A 23,147-nucleotide genomic window follows, 5' to 3' on the forward strand; every position below is an offset into this window, starting at 1 on the left:
ATACGATTGGGCGACAGACGACATCAACCGATATTATTTTTAACCTCTTTCTGCATCTTTGTGTAGTGCCACATTTGGAGACCTAAGAAATTTTTGGGCCAAACCGGAAAAAAAAAGCACGGCTAATTTTGAGCCTGCCAAAATCCGTGCCTAGTCCCGTCCTATGGATAATTTCAGATCAATTCCTCCACCGGGCTTCTCACTCTTTGTAATTAGAAAATAATTAAACTACATCGTTGGACCGGAGTCGGACCGACCCAATTTTTTTGAAATCTGGTTTCCTCTAACCAAGCGTGGCCCTACCGCAAACGTCGGCGGGGCAAAACCCAGCGGACACCTAAATGCTTAGATCTAATATAAGTATTAGTAATGCTGTACCCATGGAAGAATTGGGGTGCTCTAGCTACAGGTCTTAAATCTGCGCTGAATAGTCTGAGCACAAAAGAGACAAGCTAAGGAAAGTACAGGCAACTAGCTTGTACTATTCATACGCCAATGCTCAATGCACGTAACGTCAGATGTCACGCACATAGCCATTGCGGGAGCTAGCAGTGAGGAGTATTGGAGTTGATCGTTGGAGTGTAGGTTTCAAAGGTACTCCACGCGGAAAGAGCAAATCCTAAAGGCCCCATGAAGAAACAAGGTCCATGCTACACCCATACACATGTAGCAGTAGGTTGTTGCAAGGTGGTTTTCACCATCCTGCTGGGCGGCGCACGCTTTCGGTTGGGTTCAGGCGGCGGGTGTTTATGGTTGGCGATCGTACGCGAGACCATTGGTGATCGCGCTCGACGTGGACGTACGGCTTGCGAATATCGTCGCGGAGTCAAGCGTACGTGTGTGCATCATTAGCTCAACACGTACCGGATGCGTGCGTCCGTGGACCATTTGTGCACGCTGCATACACTATAGCACAACCCTGCATTGCCGTCGTACGTCCGTCGCTAAAAGTACTAGATGACCGTCGGTTTAAGTCCACGTCAGACCATCAGTCAGCATTTCCAGTTGTCCCAACTATATATCAGTCAGTATAGATATTTAGGTATTTCGTTGAACCGTCGATCGGGATATCCTAGTGATTACGTTGAACTATCTGTCGGCATATGAGCTGGGCCTCTTCCCCCCGTGACAGTTCGTGTATTTGTAATGTTAGAAATATAATTTGTTAGTGTAAAGTATGTGCTTGTGAGTGTAAAAGCTTATGTGTGTTTATGTGAAGCTTTTGAAAATTTAAAGTGCAAGTAAAAAGGGTATTTTTGTAATTACAGAAAAACCTAGGGTTATTTTTGCAAAATGTATTTGGATTAGGGTAATTTCAAAATAAGTGAAAGGTGGTTTTGTAAACATATTTTCCTTATTTTATCCCTTGTAAAAATATATATTTATTTATCCAAAAGTTTCATTGGAAATGCAAGTGTTGAATTATGTAAAAAATTTAGGTAAAGTGGTAAAAATTAAGGATGTTTATGTAATTTTATAAAAGTACAAGTCCTTTTAATGCAAATGTATGATTTACAAAAGTAACTTTCAAATTTACTCAGAGCTAAAGTGTAAAAGTACAAGTCATCATGACATGTCTATCCAATCATTATGACAATTCTATCCCGTCATCATGACATGTCATAAATGCTTGCATTTAGGTCCTGAATTTTATAAAATTTCATTCTTTAGGACAAAAGAAATTCAAATCCGACTTTTGTTCAAAGATTCATGTGTAAAAATGTAGATTTTGAGTTTTTGAACTTGAGCCCTAAAGAAATGTTGTAGAGCTTGAAAAACTCTCCAACTTTCGTTTTGGGCATTTCTTCATTAGGGTTTTAGATCGATGTGAAATTTTATTTTACAAACAAGTCCCTGCAATTTTCTGAAATTATGCAAAGATCCTTGGGAAATCCCATTTCCCTTTCTCCTCTGTTTTTCTTCTCCCTGGTGTTCCTTTATCCTCTGCCGACGCTTATCTCTTTCTTTGGTCTGCACTTCAGTTCTTTCTCCCTCTCCCTCCTCCTCCACCCGGTCTGGCAGTACTGGCGGCACACAGGGGGCGGCACAGGCGCGCCACGTGGAGCGGGCCGGCGCGGCGGCTGCGGGCGGCGCGGCTCGCGAGCGCGCGGACGCGGAGCGGAGCCGGCCCAGGCGCGGGGCGCGCGCAAGCGGGCGGCAGCGGCTTAGGCGGGCTGGCGGCAGCGGCTTGTGGCGGGCGGAGGCCGAGCGAGCAGCTCGGGTGCGGCGGCTCAGGCGCGCGGGCAGCGCCAGGCGCGGGCGCTGGGCGGCCAGAGTCCAGGCGGCGCAGTTGCTGGGCGAGCGGCCCGAGCGGAGGCGCGCTGGATGTGGGCGAGCGGGTGCGCGCGGCTCGGGAGGTGCGTGTGAGCGGGTGAGCGCAGGAGCAGAGCTGGCGCGGCGCAAGCACACGGTGCAGGAGGAGCAGAGCGGATCCAGGCAACACTGCGCAGGCGCTAGGAGCAAGCGGGCACTGGAGCGCAGGCTCGTGGACGGCGTAGGCCGGCAAGCGGCAGTATAACTGCGCACAAGGAGGAAGGGGAAAAGGTGCTGCGGTGATGGTTTCAGCTCGGGAACGGCTCAAACGGATCCTTGGGTGCCCAAAGAAGCAGGTGGTGCCAGGGATTGGACGATGTCTAGTCGGCGGCGGAGTAGCGCAAGCGCATGAGTGCGCAGGCGACGCCGGAGCTGAAGCGCGCGGACGCGCGCGCGCCGGAGGAGTTGCGGTTTGGCCGTATCGAAGACGCAGCCCAGGTGTTCGACGAAATGCCGATACGCACGGTGCTGAAGGACGCGAGGGTTCTGCTGTTGGACGACACGTCAAGGATGCAAGACGTCGTTGGTGCGGGAGCAGAGCAGAAGCGGCGTATCGGAGGTGCGATCAAGCGCGGCGGTCCTGCAGGAAGTTACGCGAGTGTGCCGGCCGTGTCTCAGCGGCACACGCGTGTGAGAAGTGGAGGCTTAGCCGTGAGCAAGGAAACCTTGAGGTTCGCGGAGGATTGGCATAGCGAACCAATCCGGCTCTGTCGTCTCGTCCCAGGAGTCCACGACACCCAGCAATTCCTATTCCTCGTCGACCGCCGAGGAAGACCACAAGTCACCGCGGGGATTACCCTTCGGCCATCTCCCACCCACGGCAACCCTTCCCGGCAAACTCCTTCGTCATCCACGGAATCTCGTCATCGTCGAGCTCATCTTATCATCGATTCTGTTCATTGCGGGAATTCACTTTCCGCCCATTCTTCCTCCACATTGAAACTACCCCAAGGTTTGCCCTGATTCGCTGAATCTTCTTAATGCCGGCGATTCCTTTGCCGGAATATCGTCGTTATCTTCCTGTTATCTGTTTTCCCGGACCAGGGACTTGATTGCTATGTTTTAGAAAGTTCTAGGGTGTTCTTTATGAAATTTCCAAAGCTTTCTGTACTTTCAAATCGACGAACTTCTACATTTCATAGATTTTCATAGAAAGTTCATAAAAATGTAAAATCAGTTTTGTTTGAAACCCTAGGTCAAAATCTACAAGTTTATGTTGTGATCTTGAATTGAAAATTTTGATACGTGGTCTAGATCAAGTGTTAGGGAATGAATGTTCTATTGTGCTGTATATTGTATGCTTGTGTTATAGCTGGAAAGTATGCCATAGAATATATGTCTTAAATAGAGATGTGTGATGTTTAGTTAATCCTTTCATATGAGTGCTCTTATCCCTGCCATCAAGACTTTAACCTTGTCTTGATTGCCGTTTCCTTAAGATCCTTTTCGTAAAAGGATCCCTGCTAGTTTATGTGTTTTTGCTGCTTAGCTTATACATCTCTGCGACTATGCTTCAGAGTCGGCTATCAGTTCAGCCGCTAAGCATCCGTTTCCTTTGAGTCTATGATGTTCCTGTGTAACAACTGTCAGTCGATGCTTCTACCATCGGCTGGTTAGCTGATATGATTGTTACCTTTCTAGTATCGGCTACTGTCGATACAATTCCTTTGTTCTGTCCTACATCGACTACATAGAGTCGATGTATCGAAGAGACACACACGACCTTAGAATTCTTGTTATCGGCCGACCCAAGCCGATTTTGGTTGCTTTTCCATGTCGGTCAAACACGGCCGATCAATCCTTAGTTTCCCCATCCTTATCCACACACTTCTATCTGCCGATTTATCGACTGAGAGATTGGCTATATACCTATCGATTATATACCCTCAATCACACTCCATTCGGCTATACGTCACCTAATAATTGTGCTGACGTAATCGAGTCGATACAACCACACCTAGTTACTTAGGATAACACTTAAGCACATCTCAGTTAAGACAACTACTTTAGGAATCATGCCTCTGCTAAGGTAATCGATGCTTTCATCGATCAATTAGGAAACCAACGCACCATTCCATCGGCTAAACCTCTGTTGTTTCCAATCGGCTCTGTTGTAACCTTCAACAAGTAGCCGATTCTAATTAGATGTCCTCTTAAAGTTCTGTCTAAGTTTAGTCTACATCTTTTTGATTGTTATGTGAGTAGTATGTTAAATGAGTGTTGAATTGCAACTTTGTTGTGAAGTAGAATAGTTTTGGTGTGCATACTTAAATGTAATGTTGCATTACATGTAGATACGACTACTTCGGCAACGGTACCTACGAGATCTCCCCGGAGTCTGCAGAGGATGTTCCTGAAGACCAAATGAACGTCACCAAGAGATCAACTGAAGCCCCGAACCAAAGTTCGGAAGATATTGACATTTCTAACTTCAGCCCCACCAGTAAAGGCAAGACCCGGTGCATAACCCAGTAATTAAATTACTACATTATGCAATCTTATACTTATATATTATATCCTGCATTAAGTCTAGGAGTTGAAATGGAACCCTAGATGCATTGATACTAGGAACCAATGTTTTGAACCTGAGTCCATATCGGCTAGATGCTCTGCTAAATAGGACCGGTAGAAGTCGGGTGATTTCCTGTCACTCGCGCGATATAGGAATTGTAATGTTTACATTCCTGTTATCACTATAAGGATGACGGACGGGAGTTTTATGAGGTATCATGGTTGAGGTGATACCCCGTCTGTGTTGTTGAATTTTGATAAGATCGCAGTGTGTGGTAGCGGTGGTTAAGCGTTTGAAAGTACTAGCCACATGCCGCGAAATATGGTAAGCGGTAAGCCTAGTAGCCAATCGGCCCGAGGAGTGGACATACCTCCCACCACTCGTCTTGCTTCTTCTGGTTACTTATGTTCGACGTGTGGGAATACGTGTTGCAAGGGCAACCAGGAGTACGGGTTTTGTCGTCGCGCTACAGACGTACGTCCTGCACTTTGGAAGTGCGTATGGTCCTGCAGTCGCTTGTGGTGGCTCTGATCCACGAGTCGGAATGAAAGGCAAACGGTTGCTTCGGAACAACCCTGTGGTGTTCCAAGCGTGTGAGTTAGGTTTACCTTGCAAGGTTGAATTTCGATTCAGGAATCGTCCGCCTCTCACGATGAATGAGACTGCTTATCCCCTTTATCACACAGAGTAACAAGAGCAACTGTATGTTGAGTAATATTGATGGTTGAGATAAAGAGCTCTACCTTGCTTGCTTAGTTATAAGTGCTTATCTAGATGGATAATCACATAGAACTTGAAAGCTAAAAGTTGAAAATAAGGATCTACTCTTAGTTGCTTTTCAGCTGAAACTAAACCCAGAACTATTATAAGCCTTCATAAGTCTAGTTATGGGCTAAAGTATACCCAATCCCGGGTAAGCCTTGCTGAGTATTAGTATACTCAGCCTTGCTAGTTTTATGTTTTTCAGGTAAAGTCTTTGAAGACCCTACTTGAAGCGTCCCCCCCATCAGGGAAGACTTAAAAGTGTTACTTTACCAGTCCCGGGAGGCTGATAACACTTTTATTACATCAGATGGTACATCACCGTACAACTCTTCGCGGTAATGGGCAGTGAAGCGCCACTATCGCGAGGATTACAACTAGAACCCAAACTACCACACTAACTACGAAGAGGGATTCATCAGGGTCTTGCGCCATGCGGAGCTCCAATGGTGACCTCACCCACAGGCAAGACTGGGTGCAGGACGGAACCCTACTCGACGTCCTCGGGGATGTAGTCGGGATCTTCCACTGTAAAAGTAAGAATGGGGTGAGTACAAACGTACTCAGCAAGTCCAATCACACCCGCGGAGGGGGTATAGCAGAGTTATATGCACAGGATAATCCAAGGATAAGGTCATGGTTTATTTACGGAAAACTCAGTTGTATGCAAAGGTTTGTTTTAAAATATTTCCAAAACAAGTTTTCTAGTACCAAAGAGCATACGGTGTCGATCCGCACAGGATCCAAGTTTTAATTTGCTACCGGACTCCCCGTCCGCCGTAGCACACGGCACAACTGCCGGACACTTTCCAAACCACTCACACCAGCCCATTCATTCCCAAAGAGAAACACTAGTTATGTGACCACACCATAACTTGCCCAATACCGTGGGCACGGCTATTCGAATAGATTTTAACTCTGCAGAGGTGTGCAACTTTACCCACAGGAGGGGTACCACAGCACGAACACCTTAGTGCCGGTGCAGATCCCAACAAAGCCATTACCCACCTTAGCTAGACCTGACTAGCCACCACGGGATCCATCCAGGGGTCATTCGACCTATCTCCGAGGTTTAACCGGGGCATAAGTCACACAGAGCTTATCCCTTCTCCTTGATCACCCGTTGCTCTCAGCTCTCCTGATGGCTATCAGGCTAACTAGTGGGATTTATGCTAAGCCGTTGCCCATACAACGGTCAAGTGGTTTGCACGACAGGAAGCTAGGTGAGATGACACATCAACTCGGTCCTTAGGGGTGACAAGATGGATATCTCCCTTCCTTGCCCTACCACACAGGTACGAGCACACCAACGGCAATTCACACAGAAATGCCATCCATCCCGTCTAACTCGTCTTTCAAAACCATATTTTATCCCTTCCCATACACACACATTTCTTTATAAAACCAGGTGGTCGAGGTATGATTATCACAGACAAGGGTGGCTATCCTACCATGTTTTCAGCAGCAAAACCATGCAATTTTATAAAACAGGCCACTGGGTTGTGGTTATAAAAACTAGGACAGAAACATGCATCAAAGGGTGGGATTGAACTTGCCATCGTCAAACCCTTGCGGGAGGTCCTGATCGAAGCACTGTCCCTCGGGTTCGGGGTCGCAGAACTGGTCCTCGGTTGCTTGGTCGCAGTCGGGAACTTCTTCGTTCACTCCGTGTCCTACGACGCAAACAAACAGACATACAATCAAGCGAAAGAACTAAAAGCTTTTATCGTTGGGCTTGAATCGGAAATAATTTAGTTACGGAGTTAGGGGTGATATTTTTTGGTGGTTTCTTAATGGCATAGCTAAAACTATACTAGAAACGGAGTGGTAAAGTTTCAGGTCGATCGGAGGTTGTTTGGCGCATAAAATGACGGGGGAAAGGGGTTTCAGGGGCTAAACAGGGGTCCCGGGGCTCGCTTGCAATTACCCGGAGGGGGTAAGGACCTTTTCGCGAACCCTAAAAATACTCGGACATGCTAAAAGGTGCCATGCGTATCTAGGTTCGTGTATTGGAGGGCTCAATTTGAAATATTAAAAAGGGCGAGGTTTCTTTTGCAAAGAATGGGTGGATAGGGGTGCTCCTAGAGAGGGGGGGTTTTCTTTGGGGAAATACAGGGGAGGCCAGGGGGTTTTGCGTAAAAGGGGCCACCTTCTTCCTCCTCCCCTCACAGGAAACAGAGGAGAGGGGAGGGGAGCTCGGCGCCGGCCTAATTCGGTGGCCTAGGGCCTGATAGCGGCTAGGAATCGGGGGGGAAAGGGAGAGGGGGAGAAGGGGGTCCCATTCCGGGCCGTACTTCGGGCGGGGGTGGTGCGAGGTGGCCGGCCGACGGGGCGGGCGGCGGCGGGCAGTGCGGGCCGGCGGGGCGGCGAGAGGGCTTGGGGAGGGAGCTGGAGAGGGGGCGGTGGAGGTTGTAGGGGAGGTGGCGGCGGCACGGGGCCTATTTATAGGCGGCCGAGCGGGCGGGCGGACGGTGGCCGGCGGAGCGGCTCCGCGGCGGCCATTAATGGCGCTCGGGTCGCGACACGGCGTGCGGCAAGGCGCAAGCGCCGAGGGCGGCGTCGAGCACGTGGAGAGGAGGGGCCGGGGGGGGGGGCTGCGCGGCACAGGCGACAGCGCGAGCGGCGAGGCGGGGCGCCAGCGGCGGCGGGGCGGCGAGCTGTGCAGCGCGTGCGCGTGGGCCGGACGCGTGCGCGTGTGCGGCTCAGCGGCGCGTGCGTGTACGGCGGCGTGCGCGGCCGGGGAACGGGGCGACGTGGCTGGGGGCCGGAGGCCGGGCGGCGTGGCGAGCGACGGACGGCGCGGCGAGCGGCGCGGTCACGCGATGCACGCGCTAGGCGTGCGTGCGTGGGCCGTGCGCGACGCGGCGCGGCCGGCCGAGGCAGGCGTGCGCGTGTGTGAGGGGAGAGGGGAGGGGTGTGGTGGCGTGACCCGGGAGTCAAGGCCGGCGGTGCTCGGGAGCAGGGGAAGGGGCGAAGAGGAGGGAGGAGAAGAAAGGAGGGAAAAGGAGGAAGGAAGAAAGAAAAGAAAGAGAGAGGAAAAAGGGAAAAAGGAAAGAAATAGGAGGGAGAGAGAAAAGGAGAAAAGAGAAAGGGGAGAGAGAGAAAGGGAGGGGCGCGTCGGTCGGCCACGCGCGTACGTCGTCCGCGCGCTGCGCGAGGAGAACAGCATCGCGCCGGCGTTGATTGCGGAAAACGGTCGCGCGTGAGCGGTGCGGGATGGGATGGCGGTCAGGCTCGCGTCGGCCGTCAGTGTGACGGTGAAACGGAGAGAGTCAGGGTTTTACGATGAATAAATTTTCAGTCAGGACACTTTAACGCGTAGTTTAGATTTGAAAATTTCGGGGCGTCACAAACCTACCCCACTTAAATGAATCTCGTCCTCGAGATTCGGCTGATCCCTAAATAGATGGGGAAACTCCTTCTTTAGCGCCTCGTCGCGTTCCCAGGTTGCTTCTTCTATTCCGTGTCTCCTCCATTGAACCCTGCATATTCGCACCTCAGAATTTCTTGTCCTTCTAGTGACAGTGTCCAGGATTTTTACCGGTACCTCCTGGTACCGCAGATCCGGTTGTAGGTCTATTGTTTCCACTGGCACGTGTTCTCCTTCGGGTACTCTCAAGCACCTCCTTATTTGCGAGACGTGAAACACTGGATGTATATCCGACATTTCTTCTGGTAACTCCAGTCGGTATGCTACTGCTCCGACTCTCTTTAGAACCCGATACGGTCCAATGTATCGAGGGGCCAATTTACCTTGTACCTGAAATCTTCGCGTCCCTCGAATAGGTGAGACCTTGAGATAAACAAAATCGCCTGGGTCGAAACTTATTTCTCGCCTTCTCTTATCTGCGTAGTTCTTTTGTCGAGATTGAGCCGCCTTCAACTTTTCGCGGATCTCCGCTACTTTTTCTTCTGCTTCTTTTATAAGTGCAGGTCCTACTAGTGCACGTTCTCCGACTTCCGACCACATCAAAGGGGTTCTGCACTTTCTCCCATAGAGGGCTTCGAATGGCGACATGCCCAGGCTGGCTTGATAACTATTATTGTACGAGAATTCCGCATAGGGCAGACTCTGCTCCCAGTCCTTTCCGTAGGTCAGGACACATGCTCTCAGCATATCTTCCGTAATCTGATTTACTCTTTCGGTTTGACCATCCGTCTGTGGATGATATGCAGAGCTGAAATCTAACTTGGTGCCCATGGCTTGATGCAAGCTTTTCCAGAACCTAGAGGTGAATTGGGTCCCTCTATCTGAGACAATCCTGCTAGGTACTCCGTGTAGCTTTACTATGTTCTCCACATAGAGTTTTGCCAGCTTTTCTCCATCGTAATTAGTTCGTACGGGTATGAAATGAGCCGATTTAGTGAGTCGGTCCACTATTACCCATATGGAATCGTGTCCCTTCTGTGTTTTAGGTAGACCCACTACAAAGTCCATTCCTATCTCATCCCATTTCCATACCGGGATAGGCAAGGGTTGCAACAATCCCGCCGGTTTCTGATGTTCGGCCTTGATCCTTTGGCAAGTATCACAATGAGCCACGAATCGTGCAATGTCCGCCTTCATTCCATTCCACCAATATTTTTGCCTTATGTCCATATACATTTTGGTGGATCTTGGGTGGATGGAGTAGGCCGAGTTATGGGCTTCGTCCATGATTAATTGCCGGAAATCCCCATCCTGGGGGACACAAATCCTATCCTCGTACCATAACGTTCCCTTATCGTCCACTCTGAAACCCGGTGCTTTGTTTTCTCCAGTTTGTTTGCAAATCTTTACTAACTCTCGATCCGATCCTTGAGCCTCTCTGATCCTATCCTCTAGTGTTGATCGGACATTCAGCACTTGGCTGGAACCTCGAGGAATAATGTGCACATTTAATCGTGCCATTTCCTCACATAGATGGTCATCCTTGGGTCCATAGGATTTTCGACTTAAGGCATCGGCTACTACGTTTGCTTTCCCGGGGTGATACTGAATTTCCAAATCGTAGTCCTTGACCAACTCCAACCATCTCCTTTGCCTTAGGTTTAAATCCGGCTGGGTGAATATATACTTCAAACTCTTGTGGTCGGTGTAAACTTCACACTTATTTCCAATTAGGTAGTGTCTCCAAATCTTAAGGGCATGCACCACGGCTGCTAATTCCAAATCATGGGTCGGATAATTCTGCTCATGAGTCCTGAGTTGGCGGGAAGCATATGCAACGACTTTCCCGTCTTGCATCAATACACACCCTAATCCTTGTCGGGATGCGTCACAATAAATGACAAAGTCCCGATGGATGTCCGGTAGGGTCAGCACTGGGGCGGTTGTCAACCTTTGCTTCAATTCTTGAAAACTTCTTTCGCAATTTTCCGTCCAGGCGAACTTCTTCTCCTTCTTAAGAAGTTCCGTCATGGGTTGGGCTATCTTAGAGAATCCCTCAATAAACCTTCGATAGTATCCGGCTAATCCAAGGAAACTTCTGATTTCACTAACATTGGTCGGTTGCTGCCAATTGGACACGGCTTCGACCTTCTCTGGGTCCACTGCTACGCCTTCCGCGGTCAGAATGTGACCAAGGAAAGCTACTTTCTCCAGCCAGAATTCACACTTGCTAAATTTAGCATATAGTTTATGCTTCCTTAGCTTTTCCAACACTACCCGCAGATGTTGCTCATGTTCCTGAACACTCTTGGAGTAGATAAGTATGTCGTCAATAAAGATTACGACAAACTTATCTAGCTCATCCATGAATACCTTATTCATGAGGTTCATAAAATAGGCGGGGGCATTGGTTAGTCCGAAGGACATTACGGTGAACTCAAACTGCCCGTAGCGGGTGACAAAAGCTGTCTTAGGGATGTCACTTTCTCTAATTTTGAGCTGGAAATATCCCGACCTTAGGTCGATCTTGAAAAATTACTTGGCTCCTTTTAGCTGATCGAACAGGTCATCAATCCTGGGGAGGGGGTACTTATTCTTAATGGTAACCTCGTTCAGTGCTCGGTAATCTCATACTCCCATCTTTCTTCTTGACAAACAGCACTGGGGCTCCCCATGGCGACGAGCTTGGTCTAATGAAGCCAATTCGTTGCAGTTCTTCTAGTTGCTTCTTTAATTCTGCTAACTCAGAGGCTGCCATCCTATAGGGTCTCTTGGCTATGGGGGAGGTTTCGGGGATAAGGTCTATGACAAACTCTATATCCCTGTCCGGCGGCATACCGGGAAGCTCTTCGGGGAATACGTCTGGGTATTCGTTTACTACCGGGACTCCTTCTAAGAGCTTGGCTTCCATGCTAAACACCATTGGGTCAAACTTACTATCCCGGGTATGGCAGATCACTTGTACTCCTTCGGGGTTTGTTAGGTGTACCACTTTGTCGGTACAGCCTATGAGACCATTGTGTCGGCTTAACCAGTCCATTCCAAGGATCACGTCTATTCCTCCAGACTTAAGTACTACCAGGTCCGCTAGGAAGTCTACCCCACTTAAGTTGATCCTTACCCGTGGACAACCTAATTGACAATTGATGTCGCCCCCAGGCGTCCGGGTTAATAGGGGTGTTTTTAGTAGTACTGTGGGTATTTTGTGTTTCTCCACGCAGCTTGAGGATATAAACGAGTGAGATGCTCCAGAATTAAATAGTACTGTTGCCAGAGCTGAGTTGACTAGGTACTCACCGAGCACTACGCCTTGAGCCTCTTGAGCCTCCTGCGCGTCGATGTGATTGACGCGGGCTCGTCCAAATGATTGCTGCTTCAACTGCTGGCTGTTGTCGTTGTTGCGGATGGGCACTCGGTTGGCACCGGTCAGGGCTGGTCTGGGCCCATTCACCGTGTTGGAGAAGGCCGATGTTGCCGGCTTATTCTTGGCATAAGGGCAATTGGCGATGAAGTGTCCTGCCTCATGGCAGTTGAAACAGGCCCTAACATTGTTGTTGTCGGAGGCGGCCAGGCTTGTATTGCTCTGCGGGGCCCTCATGGTATTCTGGCTTTTAGGCTGTGCTTCAGGGGTCCGTGATCCTGTCACTTGGGACTGAGTCCTATACTGCATTGGGGCCTGAGATCTTGGTGCAGTGTAGTTGGAGTTCCTCGGCTTTTGGAAGCGGTCCTGTTGGCGGGCCTTACTTTCCAGGAATTTGCGTTTATTATCCTTCCTCTCCTCGGCTTTGGCCCTCTCCGTGAGGATAGCTTTGTTCATCAGGGTGTTGAAGTCCGGATAGATCTGTGGGGTAAGCAGGGTCCCGGAGTTCTGGGCTTAGCCCCTTCTTGAACATGTCTTGTTTCTTGTCGTCGTCATTCACTTCCTCTGGTGCATATCGGGCCAACTCAATGAACCGGTGGGTGTACTCTTCCACCGTCATGCTTCCTTGCTGTAGTGCGCGGAATTCATCCGCCTTGCGCTTCATGGTGGCCGAAGGGATGTGGTAGCGGCGGAACTCCCTTACGAATTCTCCCCAGGTGATGGTAGAGGCATCCTCAGCTGCAGCACAATAATTTTCCCACCAGGATAATGCTGTTCCGGTGAGCTGGTGGGCTGCTAGAAGGACTTTGTCCCGGTCCTGGCACTCGAATGGTTCGAGCTTCCTCTGAATCACTCGCAACCAGTCGTCTGCATCCAACGGGTTGCAGGATCCGGCAAAGGTGGGCGGCTTGGTCCTTAGAAAGGCCGTCAGCTTGTCGTTCATATTCTGCCCTCGTGGCTGCCGGTTAATGAGGGCATTGGCCAGCGTCTCCAGTATGAGGGTCTGGTTGTGGATTATCTGCGCCAAGTCTCCGAGGGGTGGGGGTGGTGGTAGTTGTTCTCCTTCTTGACTTCCTCCTCGGTTCTGGCTTACTTCTTGTTCTCCTTGGGGAAGATCTTGTTCCACGGGCTGTGCTCCGGCACTAGCGGCTACGGGGTTCCGGCCACGGGAGGCCCTCGCGACGTTCCGGGGGGTCACCTGTTGATCGGGTAGATTGCGGTTATGTTTATGTGATGTTTAAGTTGTTTAATTCGTATATATATAAGGCAGAATCTACCTTCTGCCGGTACTCATATAAACAATCAGCACACAACAAACCAGCACACGACATCACAAACAACAAGCACAAACCATTTTATTACTGCAAGGGGGGTACAACTTGGGGGTACGACTAGGTCTCGTGCTACTCGGCCAGGGTCTTGTCTAAGGGCACGTCTTAAGCTGGGGGGGGGGTGCATCACTGGGACGGCGTCGGTTATTCTATTCACGAGGCGTGCCTTCTTCCGGGGCGGGGAGGGTGAGATATCCTCGTTCGCCGTCCTCTGGGTTTCCATCTGGCAAGGGTTGCGCTGTAGCACCCCCTTTGACAGCGGCGGCAGAACTTTCAGGGTTCTCGGGTGGAGCGTGTGTGTTCCCAAAGAGTGTTCCCCATCCTATGACGGGTGTCCCGAGTAAAACATGATCTTCTCCAATTGCCGGGACTGGTGTTCCACTTTGGGTCCACTCTTGCATACGTCGGTCTCGGGCCTGCCTGAGGCTCTCTTGGGCGACTGCTTCGCTACTGACCGCGGCTGCGGCTCTCGCCTCGGCGTGGGCGGCTCAGATCTGCTGTAACCTTACTGCAAGCTCTGCTTGCTCGGCTCGATGGGTCTGTTCCCTCAGAAGGTTGGCTTGCTCATCAAAGTGTTGGTCCAGGGCGGCTAGGTATGTAGCCACTTGGTACAGGGGGCCTTCTTCGTGGTGACGTCGTTCCAGGTTTCTCATGCGTGCTTCCCAGACTGGGGTTCTGATGGCCGGCGGGAAGAACTTGGCTGGCGTGGGTGCGAGGTGTTCTTCAAAAATCCGGCACAAATAACGGAGTGCTTTTCGGATGGCCAAGGGGTAGGTGTCTTGGTGTCTAAACCCCGTGGCGGTCGCTCGCCAAGGCTGAATGTCAGGGTAGCGGTTGCTCCTGGCGATGACCAGGATCACCCTGCAGCGGAGGGTACCATGGTGCTCGTACTCTCGGCTGTAGTACCTTGGGCGTTCTGTAACGCCAAGGTCCTCCAGGGTGTTGATTAAGAGGCCGGGAAAGCCAGGTGCTGCTTGGCAATCGCCCTGGGTCCATCCTTCCTCAGCCATCTGAAACATGAACAGGGTAAACAGTCTAGCACAGATACAAAAGAGAGTGGATAACATTTATTATTGCAACACGGGGATACAGTTTTCATAGGCACAGGGTTATCAGGGTCGGGTTCTAGCTTGGAGTGCTAATCCTATCATGGGGATTCCTCCTCGGTCCTGATAGAGCGCTTCTTTATTGGAAGGAACCGATCCATCTCATTTTCGGTCTGAGTACCCTTATCCCAATGGGTTTCCATGGCTTCTTCTTCTTCTTCCTCTATCCATCCACCTATTCCGTTGCGGTTCTCGTATTCTTGCATCTGGGCTTGGAGGGCGGCTAAGGAATACTCGGCGCTTGCGGCTCTTGTCCGTTGTTCCTCCAGCTCCTGGGTTATCTTTTCAATCCCATGGATTAGTTGCTTCAGTTGTGCCGCCTGTTCGCGGTAGAGTGCATCCAAGCCAGTAAGGTAGATGGATAGGTGGGAGACCGTATCTTCTAGGTCTTCTTCTTCTCGTCCAAGTCCCCTCATTCGGGCAATCCAAGTGCGTCCTCTTCCCTCAGCGGGTGGGAAAAATCCCATAGGAGTCCGCTGAAGGTGTCGCCTGTAGAGTACACGCAGCCGTCGCAGGGCTTTACGGGCGGCCTTTCGATAGGTGTCGGGGAAGCGGAAACCAGTGGTGGAGATGAACCAAGTGTCCACATCAGGATAGCGGGTGCTCCTCTCCACAAAGACCATCATATCGCACCGAAGGGTGCCTCCGGCGATGTACTCACGGTAGGCATACTCCGGTGGTTCCATAATCCCAACGCGTTCCAGGCTGAGCAATAGTAACTTGGGGAGGCCGGGCTCTGCGTGGCAGATTCCGTTAACCCATCCATTGCCAGCCCTCTGGAACAAGGCAAAGACCAGTGGTGAGTGTTTGTGCAGAAAATTTCTAAATCAGGACAAGTTCTAGGGCCTGAAAAGGGGTCTCGCTCCTAGGGTCACGTCCTACGGCCAGCCTACGGCTCTGATACCACCTGAAGCGTCCCCCCCATCAGGGAAGACTTAAAAGTGTTACTTTATCAGTCTCGGGAGGCTGATAACACTTTTATTACATCAGATGGTACATCACCGTACAACTCTTCGCGGTAATGGGCAGTGAAGCGCCACTATCGCGAGGATTACAACTAGAACCCAAACTACCACACTAACTACGAAGAGGGATTCATCAGGGTCTTGCGCCATGCGGAGCTCCAATGGTGACCTCACCCACAGGCAAGACTGGGTGCAGGACGGAACCCTACTCGACGTCCTCGGGGATGTAGTCGGGATCTTCCACTGTAAAAGTAAGAATGGGGTGAGTACAAATGTACTCAGCAAGTCCAATCACACCCGCGGAGGGGGTATAGCAGAGTTATATGCACAGGATAATCCAAGGATAAGGTCATGGTTTATTTACGGAAAACTCAGTTGTATGCAAAGGTTTGTTTTAAAATATTTCCAAAACAAGTTTTCTAGTACCAAAGAGCATACGGTGTCGATCCGCACAGGATCCAAGTTTTAATTTGCTACCGGACTCCCCGTCCGCCGTAGCACACAGCACAACTGCCGGACACTTTCCAAACCACTCACACCAGCCCATTCATTCCCAAAGAGAAACACTAGTTATGTGACCACACCATAACTTGCCCAATACCGTGGGCACGGCTATTCGAATAGATTTTAACTCTGCAGAGGTGTGCAACTTTACCCACAGGAGGGGTACCACAGCACGAACACCTTAGTGCCGGTGCAGATCCCAACAAAGCCATTACCCACCTTAGCTAGACCTGACTAGCCACCACGGGATCCATCCAGGGGTCATTCGACCTATCTCCGAGGTTTAACCGGGGCATAAGTCACACAGAGCTTATCCCTTCTCCTTGATCACCCGTTGCTCTCAGCTCTCCTGATGGCTATCAGGCTAACTAGTGGGATTTATGCTAAGCCGTTGCCCATACAACGGTCAAGTGGTTTGCACGACAGGAAGCTAGGTGAGATGACACATCAACTCGGTCCTTAGGGGTGACAAGATGGATATCTCCCTTCCTTGCCCTACCACACAGGTACGAGCACACCAACGGCAATTCACACAGAAATGCCATCCATCCCGTCTAACTCGTCTTTCAAAACCATATTTTATCCCTTCCCACACACACACATTTCTTTATAAAACCAGGTGGTCGAGGTATGATTATCACAGACAAGGGTGGCTATCCTACCATGTTTTCAGCAGCAAAACCATGCAATTTTATAAAACAGGCCACTGGGTTGTGGTTATAAAAACTAGGACAGAAACATGCATCAAAGGGCGGGATTGAACTTGCCATCGTCAAACCCTTGCGGGAGGTCCTGATCGAAGCACTGTCCCTCGGGTTCGGAGTCGCAGAACTGGTCCTCGGTTGCTTGGTCGCAGTCGGGAACTTCTTTGTTCACTCCGTGTCCTACGACGCAAACAAACAGACATACAATCAAGCGAAAGAACTAAAAGCTTTTATCGTTGGGCTTGAATCGGAAATAATTTAGTTACGGAGTTAGGGGTGATATTTTTGGGTGGTTTCTTAATGGCATAGCTAAAACTATACTAGAAACGGAGTGGTAAAGTTTCAGGTCGATCGGAGGTTGTTTGGCGCATAAAATGATGGGGTAAAGGGGTTTCAGGGGCTAAACAGGGGTCCCGGGGCTCGCTTGCAATTACCCGGAGGGGGTAAGGACCTTTTCACGAACCCTAAAAATACTCGGACATGCTAAAAGGTGCCATGCGTATCTAGGTTCGTGTATTGGAGGGCTCAATTTGAAATATTAAAAAGGGCGAGGTTTCTTTTGCAAAGAATGGGTGGATAGGGGTGCTCCTAGAGAGGGGGGGTTTTCTTTGGGGAAATACAGGGGAGGCCAGGGGGTTTTGCGTAAAAGGGGCCACCTTCTTCCTCCTCCCCTCACAGGAAACAGAGGAGAGGGGAGGGGAGCTCGGCGCCGGCCTAATTCGGTGGCCTAGGGCCTGATAGCGGCTAGGAATCGGGGGGGAAAGGGAGAGGGGGAGAAGGGGTTCCCATTCCGGGCCGTACTTCGGGCGGGGGTGGTGCGAGGTGGCCGGCCGACGGGGCGGGCGGCGGCGGGCAGTGCGGGCCGGCGGGGCGGCGAGAGGGCTTGGGGAGGGAGCTGGAGAGGGGGCGGTGGAGGTTGTAGGGGAGGTGGCGGCGGCACGGGGCCTATTTATAGGCGGCCGAGCGGGCGGGCGGACGGTGGCCGGCGGAGCGGCTCCGCGGCGGCCATTAATGGCGCTCGGGTCGCGACACGGCGTGCGGCAAGGCGCAAGCGCCGAGGGCGGCGTCGAGCACGTGGGGAGGAGGGGCCGGGGGGGGCTGCGCGGCATAGGCGATGGCGCGAGCGGCGAGGCGGGGCGCCAGCGGCGGCGGGGCGGCGTGCTGTGCAGCGCGTGCGCGTGGGCCGGACGCGTGCGCGTGTGCGGCTCAGCGGCGCGTGCGCGTACGGCGGCGTGCGCGGCCGGGGAACGGGGCGACGTGGCTGGGGCCGGAGGCCGGGCGGCGTGGCGAGCGACGGACGGCGCGGCGAGCGGCGCGGTCACGCGATGCACGCGCTAGGCGTGCGTGCGTGGGCCGTGCGCGACGCGGCGCGGCCGGCCGAGGCAGGCGTGCGCGTGTGTGAGGGAGAGGGGAGGGGTGTGGTGGCGTGACCCGGGAGTCAAGGCCGGCGGTGCTCGGGAGCAGGGGAAGGGGAGAAGAGGAGGGAGGAGAAGAAAGGAGGGAAAAGGAGGAAGGAAGAAAGAAAAGAAAGAGAGGGGAAAAAGGGAAAAAGGAAAGAAATAGGAGGGAGAGAGAAAAGGAGAAAAGAGAAAGGGGAGAGAGAGAAAGGGAGGGGCGCGTCGGTCGGCCACGCGCGTACGTCGTCCGCGCGCTGCGCGAGGAGAACAGCATCGCGCCGGCGTTGATTGCGGAAAACGGTCGCGCGTGAGCGGTGCGGGATGGGACGGCGGTCAGGCTCGCGTCGGCCGTCAGTGTGACGGTGAAACGGAGAGAGTCAGGGTTTTACGACGAATAAATTTTCGGTCAGGACACTTTAACGCGTAGTTTAAATTTGAAAATTTCGGGGCGTCACACTACTCTTCCCCTGTTTTGGCCCTGTGCTTTTCCAGAAGGCTGGTCCGTGGAATGGGATCCGTCCCCGGCCAGTACTGGTGATATCGAGTGATGTCGTGCCCGGGCTTAGCATGACATCCGTCTAGTCGACGTGCTATAGATCATCGCGTATGTTTTCCGCTGCTAAAAATCTTAGCATAAACAGCTTGTATTGTTTTCTCTAAGTTGAAACTTTGTACTACTTTTATAAACTCTTGTAATGTAATTCCCTATTATGTAAATTGTGATGGTGATTGTATCTCTGGACTCACCTTCGTGTGAGGTAATCTTATTGATCCTGTGTATCGGTGGTTTATCGGGACGTTACCCGACAGGCCAAGGGATTATACCGTTTGAAGCACGTTGGAGCCCTCGGGAGTGGACTCGCGTACTTGAGCCGGTATAATTCAGGTTGGTTCTGCCACACCCCCCCCAACACACGTGCGCTTAGCCGCCCTAAGGACCACCGGTCAGCCAACATTGGTGAGGAGAAATCTTAGCTGTATACCTGGTTGCTGCTCTCGTTCTCCCCCAAATCTCGCCGCCGTGCGCCATCTTTGCCTCTCCAAAATTGCCACTACGCACGCTCAGCCATCCAAGAATCGCCACTGGGCGCGCACTCGACCCCTCCAAAAGCATCGGTGCCAGACCAGCACCCTCTGCTGCCATCGCACTTCTTCCGCTGTGTTGCTTTATGCCGCCGCAGCTCCTGCACGGCCGCCTCCGTAGCTTCCAGTGCTGCCGCCGCAATCCCCCGCCTCCGCCACCACGGTTCTCCCCACTACCGCAGATCCGCCGCCGCCGCCACAACCCCCCACCTCCGCAGCTTCCAGGGGCCCTGCCACGACAGTTCCCCCATCGCTGCAATTCTTCGCCGCCTCAATCTCCTCCCACATCAACGGTCGCCTCACGGCCACAAGGAACCATCCTTCCCAGGTCTTCGCTCAAGCTCGGCCCATAGCTAGATTTGCAATATTGGAAGCTGTAAAAGTACATCATGTTGGGTTTCTACTCCATTATGTGTTGTGCTCATTCTACAAAGGTAGAAACAACAAAAGTAATGTTTCCCCCTTCTTAATTCCATCCTGTTCATTTCTGTTCTTTTTTCATGTTGTAGCTGCATCAGATTGAAGACAAATCAGTAGAATTTAGTGAATAAGGTTGCATTTTATTACTTGTAAGAACCGGTATATCACAGTTGGGATATGGAGATGTCTTATCAGTTTTTGCTATTTTTGTTTTATAATCCAGCCATCCCTACATAGATCCAGACGGCAAGATTACTCGATTATTTTCATGTTCTTCCCTCTGTAGCAAAGATGATAACAATTGTAAACATTTACAAACAGTGGATTATTTAGCAACAACAATAATGGATTCATGATCTCAACTATATGGATTATTTACTAATGGCTAGCAATATTGTAGCATTTCTGTGAGCTGTATGTGATATTCTGAAATAGCATTAAGAAACAACAATAGTTAGTTGTTTAGCAACAATATTGCTTAAGTAATTAAGCACATGAACTAAAAAAGGTAACTTACGGCATTTCCGACACACCAAACTATCCTTATTTATTGATGTGCTTACTTGGTAGGCAAACATCTGTTCTCTACTACTATTTTCTTATTTTATTCTCACCATGTAGTATTGAAACAAGAGCTCATATTTGTAAAGTTCATAGATCATCAAGTTTCTTAACGTGTGACTGAGTACCACAGGTAATATACTAGATCCTTGTTGTCATATAAACATCTGCCAAGGAAACTAGGATATACCGCTAAGAAAATGTTTATGTTTACCTTATAGAATTAACCATTCATCTTATATTCTAAATGAACGTAGTTGATATTTAGTGCTTGCAATCTGAATACCCACCTCAAGATTTGGTACCCCTGGGTTGAAGTGTTACACACCCACCAGGCTTCAAATGGAAGTTCTGGCCCGTAAAAAGGCTGAACGTGAGGTAGCAGCTCTACGACAACACATAGTAGAAATTGAGGAAATACAGGGGCAAAACATGGAGATCAACTCGCAAAATGGTTCTAATTCACATCACCAAGTGGTAATGTACTTCAACAACTTTTGAGTTATTTAATCCAGTGGAAGTTGGCTATGTAGCTCCATTGCAACAAAGCCAACAGTTTTGTAGGTTATTTTTCACTATTCTTTTTGCTGCTTTCTGCATGGACTGCTTCCTGCAGTTGTTCCTGAATGATGCTTTCTACAGTTTCTGCACTTAAGTTTCAGCCAATGCATTTTTTAACAGTTTACAGTTTCCACTTTGTTCAGGTGGGAGGTCTTAGAGGCGGCATGATGGTCGATCATATGAGCAACAAGTGGATCAGTGCTCATGGACACTATTTTATTTTGGGTAGACTTGGATCATTTGTAAGTAGCTGGGAGTTGTTTAGCCAAAATGACATGCGCTACATGAGAAGCCAATGTTATGGTTGTGTAGCAGCTTATTTGGACTATCAAGGCTGTTTGCCTTTGTTTTGTAAATGTGGCTTTGTCTGCTTATACCGTGGCCTGTGAAGCCAAATATATGATCTAGCTAGCTTGACCTGAGCCCTGTGACAACACAAATGATGTTGTCTATAATGAAAACTTTCTTGCTCAGCCAATTATGTGTTTGATATCTGTTGGATCCATATGAAAACTCTGCTCTATATTTTAGCCAATTATGTGTTTGATATTGTTGGGTTAAAATAAAATTATGAGCTATACATGTTCAGCCAATTGTGTTTGATATGTACTGTTTCAAAAGATTGGTGTTGTATGGCCATTGAGAGATTAATTATATTATTTCTATGGATGCATAGCGTTGGATTGTTGGTTGGTAAAGAAATTTAGCTGCACATTCAGTTGGTAAAAATTTGTAATAAATCGTTGGTCGGGATATATGGGTCAGTCGGTATATCTTTGCCGAGCATCAGACTATCGGTCGGTATATCCATGTCAGTCGGTATAAGTTTATATCGACGCCACTTACAACGACTGATGTGTGGAGTCGGCATACATCTATACCGACTGATGGTGCGTCGGTACAATGGCTTACACAGACTACAATATAGTCGCTGCAGTGGGGCTGTGGTATAATGATATCTACATGTATATAAATAGTCGTGTGCAGAATGTTCTTGAATAGTAGTAGGGAGTAGGGATGAAGGGGCAATGGTTATAGAACGGCCATCCACTACATCAACATGTAGTGGTCAATCACACTTTATATCTAAATTTGCGAGAGAGAGAGAGAGAGAGAGAGAGAGAGAGAGAGAGAGAGAGAGAGAGAGAGAGAGAGAGAGAGAGAGAGAGAGTAACGAAGAAGCTTACCGAGTTACCGTCCACAACGTTGTTGATGCTACTGCCTGCCGCCATTGAGCCATCAGGTTAGAGGTTCGGGAGGTTTGGGTTTTGGAAGTGCTGTTTTCAACAAGAGTGGTTGCTGGCGGCCCAAGCTAGATCGGGTGGAGGCGTCGTGGAAGGAACAAGGAAAGTTATGATCATGAAGGATGGGGTGAAGGAGCGGCAGATGTGGATGAAGAAGAGCTAGGTGGCGCATAGAAAGGAAAATGAGAGGCGTTGTGACGGGTGCCTAGGAAGAAAGATGGAGAGGAAGGTGATGACTACACCATATGTTGATGGTCAACCACCTCATAGAACTTCCTCGGATGAAGAACCTAATAATTTGTGATCCTTACCATTTGAAAGTGTATTGAAGCACTTTGTGCCAAGATTATCAAGATCCTAGTTAGAATCTTATTGAAGTTTTTTATGAAATACATATGCACACTCACCCTATGAATGCACGCACGTAAGCATACGAACACTTCTAAAAGATTGAGCAACAGATATTGAGATTGATGAAGTTACCACAGACGTCTCGATATTGATGCCAGCTAAATTCTAAAAAAAATCTAAAAAATACGATCACTCATACTGAGTCGAGAACTTGAATCTAGATGGACATGTTCCACCATATGGAACTATATATACCAGCAGAGATACACTTGGTAGTCTATACATTGATTTCTTTTTTTTAAAAAAGGTGACTTCGTATATACAGGCAACACAACTCACAGTCATCGAATGATGGGCCCGATGCTGAATCTACAGTCGACCGTAAGTTTCAAAACTTATGGTCGGTCCGACTAACTTAAGAATTATTCTATAACGGGAGCCCCTCCCTCCGGCCTAATTTTCTTTCCTTTTTCTTATTTTTCTTTTCCTTTGTCTAATTCTAGCTGGTGACTAAATTTATTCTCGAAATTTTTCTTCCAAACTAGGTATTAAGTTTTACTTCCAAAATTTTTGCTTCTGATTTTTTTCTAAAAAAGTTACTT

This window comes from Panicum hallii, chromosome 5, assembly GCF_002211085.1.
Source record: "Panicum hallii strain FIL2 chromosome 5, PHallii_v3.1, whole genome shotgun sequence".
Lineage (NCBI taxonomy): Eukaryota > Viridiplantae > Streptophyta > Magnoliopsida > Poales > Poaceae > Panicum > Panicum hallii.